Source organism: Crocuta crocuta, unplaced genomic scaffold (genome assembly GCF_008692635.1).
Source record: "Crocuta crocuta isolate KB4526 unplaced genomic scaffold, BGI_CrCroc_1.0 scaffold1012, whole genome shotgun sequence".
Classification (NCBI taxonomy): Eukaryota; Metazoa; Chordata; class Mammalia; order Carnivora; family Hyaenidae; genus Crocuta; species Crocuta crocuta.
The window spans coordinates 315,976-323,397 of NW_027530844.1; the positions used below are offsets into that span (position 1 = coordinate 315,976).

The following is a 7,422-nucleotide window of genomic DNA, read 5'->3' on the forward strand; positions in this document are numbered from 1 at the left end:
AGATCCATAGGAAATAAAGGAGTGATTTCATTCAGATATCTGAGGGAAAAGCATTTTAGGCTGAAGAAATGGTAAGCATATTACCCCTGAGGCAGAAGTGTGCCTATCATGTTCAAAGTACAAAAAGGAGACCTGATTAGCTAGAAAGGATTAATCAAAAACAAAAACAAAACAAACAAACAAACAAAAAAAACCCCAAAAAGATAGATTCAGAAAGAAAATAGAGGAGGAAAGCTGAGTAGCTTCCATNTAACCAGAGAAATAACACAGTTTGACTTATGTTTAACAGGACTATTCCGGATGCTATATGAATATAAGAGTAGAAGGAAGGAAACTAATTAGGAAGCTATTTCAGTAATGCAATAAAAAAAACGGTTGTATCTTGGGGCGCCTCGATGGCTCAGTCAGTTAAGTGTCTGACTTCGGCTCAGGTCACGATCTCACGGTTTGTGAGTTTGAGCCCTGTGTTGGGGGTCTGCGCTAACAACTCAGAGCCTGGAGCCTCTTTCAGATTCTGTGTCTCCGCCTCTCTCTGCCCTTCCCATGCTCATGCTCTCTCTCTCTCAATAATAAAAACGTCAAAAAATTTTTGGGTAAATTCCTATCAGTGCTATTAGGAGTTCTGATGCATAGGGGCACATGTACCCCAGTCTTCATAGCAGCACTCTCAACAATAGCCAAAACTGGAAAGAGCCTAAATGTCCGTCAACAGATGAATGGATCAAGAAGATATGTTTTATCTATATGATGGAATAGTACATGGCAATGAGAAAGAATGAAATCTGGCCATGTGTAGCAACATGGATGGACCTTGAGGGTGTTACGCTGAGCGACATAAGTCAGGCAGAGAAGGACATATACCATATGTTTGCATGTATAGGAGGGTTAGGAGGAACTTAACGGAGGACCGTGGGGGAGAAGAAGGGGGGAAATAGTGGGGGAGAGGAAGAGAGGTGAACCATGAGAGACTTGAATGCTGAGAACAAACTGAGGATTGAAGGGTGTGGGGGGGAGAGGGGTGTGGGGGGGAGAGGAGAGATGGGTATGGAGGAGGGTACTTGTGGGGATGAGCACTGGGTGTTACTTGGAAACCAACTTGACAATAAACTATTTGTAAAAAAACTTTTTTAATAAATGGTTGTATCTTGCATGAGAGTAGTAATAGTGGAGATGGTAAGAAGTGGTCAGATTCTAAATATATTTTGAAGTCAGAGCCAACAGGATTTACTGACAATCACATTTGAAATGTATGAGAAAGAGAGGAGTCATGGGTCACTTCAAGTTTTTCTTTTCTTTTTTATCTGAGCAGTTGGAAGGATGAAGTTACCATTTACTGAGATACATAAGGTTGAGGGAGAGGGAGAGCTCAGTTTAGGACAAGTTAAGATAGATATGCCTGTGAAACATCTGACTTCAGAGAGGAAGACAAGATTAGAGGAATAGAGTTAACCTCAACAGCATAGAGATGGTGTTTAAGACAATGTGAGTGAGCATTCTTGCCTAAGGAATACCTGTAGTGAGAGAATAAAGGTTAGACCAAGAATTGAAATCTAAGGAGTACCAATGTTAGAAGGGCCAATTGAAGGGATTACAAAACAGATTGAGAAGGAATGGTCAGTGACAGAACCTGGAGATAGGGGAGCCATAGACCCCTGGAAAGGAAAGAGTCTTAGGAAGGAAAGAGTGGACAGTATTCTCAGTTTATCAAGAAATGTCATGTAGGACAAGCTCTGAAAAGTATCTACAGCTTTAAATGTTATTAATTTTTTTAAATATAACCAAAAGATTCACATGACAAAAATACCATAAAGAAAGAATAACACACACACATAATCAATCACAAGAATACTCTGAAATATGGAGGGAAGAAGGCAGACCGCACTGGCTAGGAACCTTAGGACCTAAGGAATGACATGACCCTGAGTCACTGGGATTTTGTTTTTGCCTCATATGCTCCAGATTGGGTAGTGTAGAAACTGACAGCCTAAGAACGCCAACAGGTACAGTAAAAGAAAAAAAAAAGTATCAACAAAAGCCTACTGTCTCTAGCAAAGGACCTGGAAAGGGACAGCCCCATAACAGAAAAAAATTAGATAATAACACCTTTACTTCAGCAAAATAGCACAGAAAAATTGTGGCCCCCACTTCCATCCCTTCCAGCAAAGACTAAGCAGGGAAGCTAGACTTCTATCTTTTCCAGTCTGTAACAAGGCACCTGAGCCTCCCTCCCCCTGACTCTGTGTGGTAGTGTCAAAAAGGCCAGAATTTCATCCTCACCTGGTGGTAATGAGACACCTTCCCACACTCCCAATGGTGTCAGTGGAGATCACATGAAGCACCTATATAGCCATGCCTATTTGACACTGGAGTAGCCAGAGGAGAGGCCTGATAGAAATACAGAACTTTAACCACCACTCAGTGGTAATATGGCCACCACACTGTGTCAGTGTAGAGGAGACCATTTCAGGAAGAATAATGAGATACCCTCCCTCTCCAGCCAGAGAGTTATCAGCAGAGGCCTAAGTGAAAAGCTTGAACTCCTACCTATCAGTAACAAGAAGTTCTTCCCTTCCATTGGGATGTCAGTAGAGGCCAAGTGGAAAACCTTGACTTTCACTCTGTCCTGATAGTAATGAGGCAGTGCTCCTCCTCCTCTATAGTGCCAGTTCAGAGGAGGCTGGCTATAACAGAAGATATAAGTAAGAACAAGGGTTACATAATACTCAAAATCTGCAGGCTTCAGTTGAAAATCATTTGTAAAAATAATACCAAGAACCAGGAAGATCACAACATGAATGAGAAAAGACCAAGATGACACCGATGCTAATTATCTGACAAGAATTTTTTTTTCAGTTCTCATCTTGTTTACCTTAGTTTGTAATTTTTTAATAGTTAATTGTGAAGTTGGTTTCCATATAACACCCAGTGCTCATCCCCACAAGTGCCCTCCTCCATGCCCATCACCCCCCTTCCTTTCCCCCTACCTCCCATCAACCCTCAGTTTGTTCTTAGCATTCAAGAGTCTCTCATGGTTTGCCTCTCTCCCGCTCCCCCACTATTTTCCCCCTTCTCCCTCATGGTCTTCTGTTAAGTTCCTCCTAATCCTCCTATACGTGCAAACATATGGTATCTGTCCTTCTCTGCCTGACTTATTTCACTCAGCATAACACCCTCAAGGTCCATCAATGTTGCCACACATGGCCAGATTTCATTCTTTCTCATTGCCATGTGGTATTCTATTGAGTAGATAAACCACATCTTCTTACTCCAGTCGTCAGTTGATGGACACTTGGGCTCTTTCCATGTTTTGGCTGCTGTTGAGAGTGCTGCTCTGAACATTGGGGTACATGTGCCCCTATGTGTCAGCACTCCTGTATCCCTTGGGTATATCCCTAGGAGTGCTAATGCTGGGTCTGACAAGAATTTTAAAGCAGCCATTATAAAAATGCTCTAATGAACCATTAGGAATTCAATTGAAAGAAAAAAAAATAGAGAATCTTAGCAAAGTAATAATAGGTTTCTGCAAAGAAGTACAGATTCAGCAAATAAATAGAGGATATAAAATGATATAAAAGATACAAAAAAGAACCAAGTGAAAATTATAGAACTGAAAAATACAATAAGTTCTTTAAAATCCAGTGGATGTGCTTAACAATAGAATGGGGAAGACGGGAAAGAAACTAGGGGGTGTCTGAGTGGCTCAGTTTGTTAAGTGTCCGATTCTTGTCCTGATTTTCAACTCAGGTCATGATCTCATGGTCATGAGATTGAGCTCCACATCAAGCTGCAGACCCATTGTGGAGATTCTCTCCCTCTCTGGCCCTCCCTGGCTCTGGCGCTCGCTCTGTCTTTCTCTCTCTCTCTCTCTCTCTCTCTCTCTCTCTCTCTCTCACAAAGAGAAAGAAACTGAACTGTTAGAACAACAGAAGACTAAGGCTAGAACAACAGAAGACTAAGAAAATGTAGCCAGCAGTCCTGTCATTAAAAAATGGCTAAAGAGAGTTTTCTAAACAAAGACACAACAAAAGAAGGAATCATAGAATATCAGGAAGGAAAAATGAACAATAGAAAAAGCAATAAAATGGGTAAATTTCATAAACTTTCCTTTTTCTCTTGAGTTTTCTCAGTTATGTTTGATGGTTAAAGCAGTTTTTCCAGCTTCATTGAAATTAAACAAAATTTACAATATGATCTTATATGATGCTAAATGTATGTGAAAGAAGTGTTTAAGACAATTGTTTTATAAGAGAGGGAGCATAAAGAACATCAAAGGAGATAAGGTTTGTTTATTTCACCAAACAGGTAAAATATTCACACCAGTAGCCTGTGATGAGTATACCTAATGCAACCCCTAAGAATCTCTACAAAGAGGTACACTCAGAAGCACTATAGATATACTGGAATTCTCAAAAGTGTTCAAGAAGACATAGTAATCCTAAATGTTTATGTAATAACAAAATTTCAAATTACATGAAACAAAAATTTGTAGAGCTGAAAGGAAAAATTGAAAAATCCACAGTTAAACTTGAAGACTTTAATATCCCTCTCAATAACTGAAAGAGCAACTAGATAGAGTATCAGAAAATATTTAGGAGAATTTGAGAACACAATATGCCATCAAGATTTATACCATGCTCTAACCAACCGCAGAATATACAATTATTTTCATGTGTCCATGGAACACATACCAAGATAGACCATATCCTGGGTTATAAAACAAATGAAAAACCTTAAAAAATAAAATTATGCATGGTGTTTTCTCTGACCACAATTGAATCAAACTAAAAATCAGTAACAGAAAAGTAACAAAAAGCATGGAAGGAAAAATGGCAAGATTGAAGAACCCAGCTTCTGCATCCTCCAACATTATCAATGATTGGATAGATGTCTGTGAGAAAATTAGCTCTGGGAGATCTCTAGAGTTCACTTAGGAAGTTTTAATGACACAATGGCACTTTAAAAACTGAGAACTGTACAAGAAGAGAAAGAAAACTAACCTCATTTTGCCTACGTCATCCCAGTCTACAAAATGGTGTTGTTCAGTGCCAAGAAGGAACTTCCCAGCTAGAGAAACTTCCTTTTACCAGGAGAGGAAGAATGACATGAGAAACCAGCTTCTCAGTCCTCTCAGAGCACTATGAAGATCCATCTTCAATCTCAGTCCACTCAGATTAGCAAAGCTGAGATGTACACAGCTCTGGCTAGGAACAAGAAAGAAAAGCAGAGGCCATTCACAATTGTACCAAAAACCATAAGATATCTGGGAAAAAAACCTAACCAAAAAAGTAAAGATTGGTATGCTGAAAGCTATAGAAAGAAATTGAAGAAGACATAAAAAAAGAAGAACATTCCATGCTCATGGATTGAAAGAATAAATAGTTAAAATGTCTATACTACCCAAAGCAATCTACATATTCAATGCAGTCTCTATCAAAATAACACCAGTATTCTTCACAGAGCTAGAACAAACAATTCTCTAATTTGTGTGGAACCAGAAAAGACCCCGAATAGCCAAAGTAATGTTGAAAAAGAAAACCAAAGATGGAGGCATCACAGTACGTGACTTCAAGCTGTATTACAAAGCTGTAATCCTCAAGATAGTATGGTATTGGCACAAAAACAGGCATATAGATCAGTGGAACAGGATATTGAACCCAGAAATGGACCCACAAATATATGGCCATCTAATCTTTGACAAAGCAAGAAAGAATAGCCAATGGAAAAAAGACAGTCTCTTTAACAAATGGTGTTGGGAGAACTGGACAGTGGCATGCAGAAGAATGAAACTGGACCACTTTATTACACCATACACAAAAACAATTCAAAATGGATGAAAGACCTAAATGTAAGACAGGAAGCCATCAAAATCCTGGAGGAGAAAACAAAGAGAGCAACCTGTTTGACCTTGGCTGCAGCAACTTCTTGCTAAACATGTCTCTGGTGGCAAGGGAAACAAAAGCTAAAAGTTAACTATTGGGACCTCATCAAGATGAAAAGCTTCATCAAGATAAAAAACAGTGAAGGAAACAATCAACAGAACTAAAAGGCAACTGACAGAATCAGAGAAGATATTTGCAAATGACATATTGGGTAAAGGGTTAGTATCCAAAATCTCTAAAGAACTTATCAAACTCAACTCTCCAAAAAATAAATAATCCAGTGAAGAAATGGGAAGAAGACATGAATAGACACTTTTCCAAAGAAGACATCCTGATGGCTAACAGACACATGAAAAGATGCTCATGAAATACAAATCGAAACCACAATGATATGTCACCTAACACCTGTAAGAATGGCTAAAATTAACAATTCAGGAAACAGCAGATGTTGGTGAGGAGGCAGAGAGGGGCGTTGAACTGTTGTTGAGATTGCTAACTGGTGCAACCACTCTGGAAAACAGTATGGAGATTCCTCAAAAATTAAAAATAGAACTTACCCTACGACCCAGCAATTGTACTACTAGATATTTATCCAAAGGATGCAAAAATGCTGATTTAAAGGGGCAGTGCACCCCAATGTTTATAGCAGCACTATCAACAATAGCCAAATCATGGAAAGAACCCAAATATCCATCAAATGGTGAATGGATAAAGATGTGGTGTATGTGTATATATGCATGTACATACATACACACACACACACACACACAATAGAATACTATACAATGATCAAAAAGAATGAAATCTTGACATTTGCACAACATGGATGGAACTAGATTGTACTATACTAAGTGAAAGTCAGAGAAAGACAAATATCATATGATTTCACTCATATTTGGAATTTAAGAAACAAAACAGATGAACATAGGGGAAGGAAAAGAAATATAAACACAAGAGATGGAAGAAAACCAGATGAGACTTTAAATAGAGCAAACATGGTTGTTGGAGTGGAGGTGGGTGGGGGGATGAGCTAAATGGCTGATGGGCATTAAGAAGTGCACTTGTTGGGATGAGCACTGGGTGTTATATGTAAGTGATGAATCACTGGGCTCTACTCCTGAAACCAGTGCTACACTGTATATTAACTAACCTAAATTTAAATAAATATTTAGAAAATAATACAATATGTTAGCAAATAGAACTCACCGTGTGTGTGTGTGTGTGTGTGTGTGTGNTGTGACTCCCTCTCTCTCTGACCCTCCCCTGCTCACGCTGTCTCTCACTCCTAGAAATAAATAAAACATTAAAAAAAAAAAAGAAAATCAACCAATATAATCTCCCATATTAACAGGCTAAAGAAGCAAAATCACATGAACATACCTATTTATGCAAAGTATTTGAAGAAATCAACATTCATTTACAAAAACAAAAACACAAGCAAAAAATCAGCAAATTAAGAATAGAGATAATGACCTCAACTTGTTAAAGAACATCTACAAAAATAAATAGATAAGCTTTTTTTTTCCATAATGGGTTTGCAACC

General features: G+C 38.6%; 1 protein-coding gene across 1 annotated transcript in view; it reads left to right on the top strand.

The window, feature by feature from the left end:
- The window catches only part of OPHN1 (oligophrenin 1), a 404,963-nt gene that overhangs the window by 294,760 nt on the left and 102,781 nt on the right, over positions 1 to 7,422 (top strand). The gene's annotated exons all lie outside the window — the stretch shown is intronic.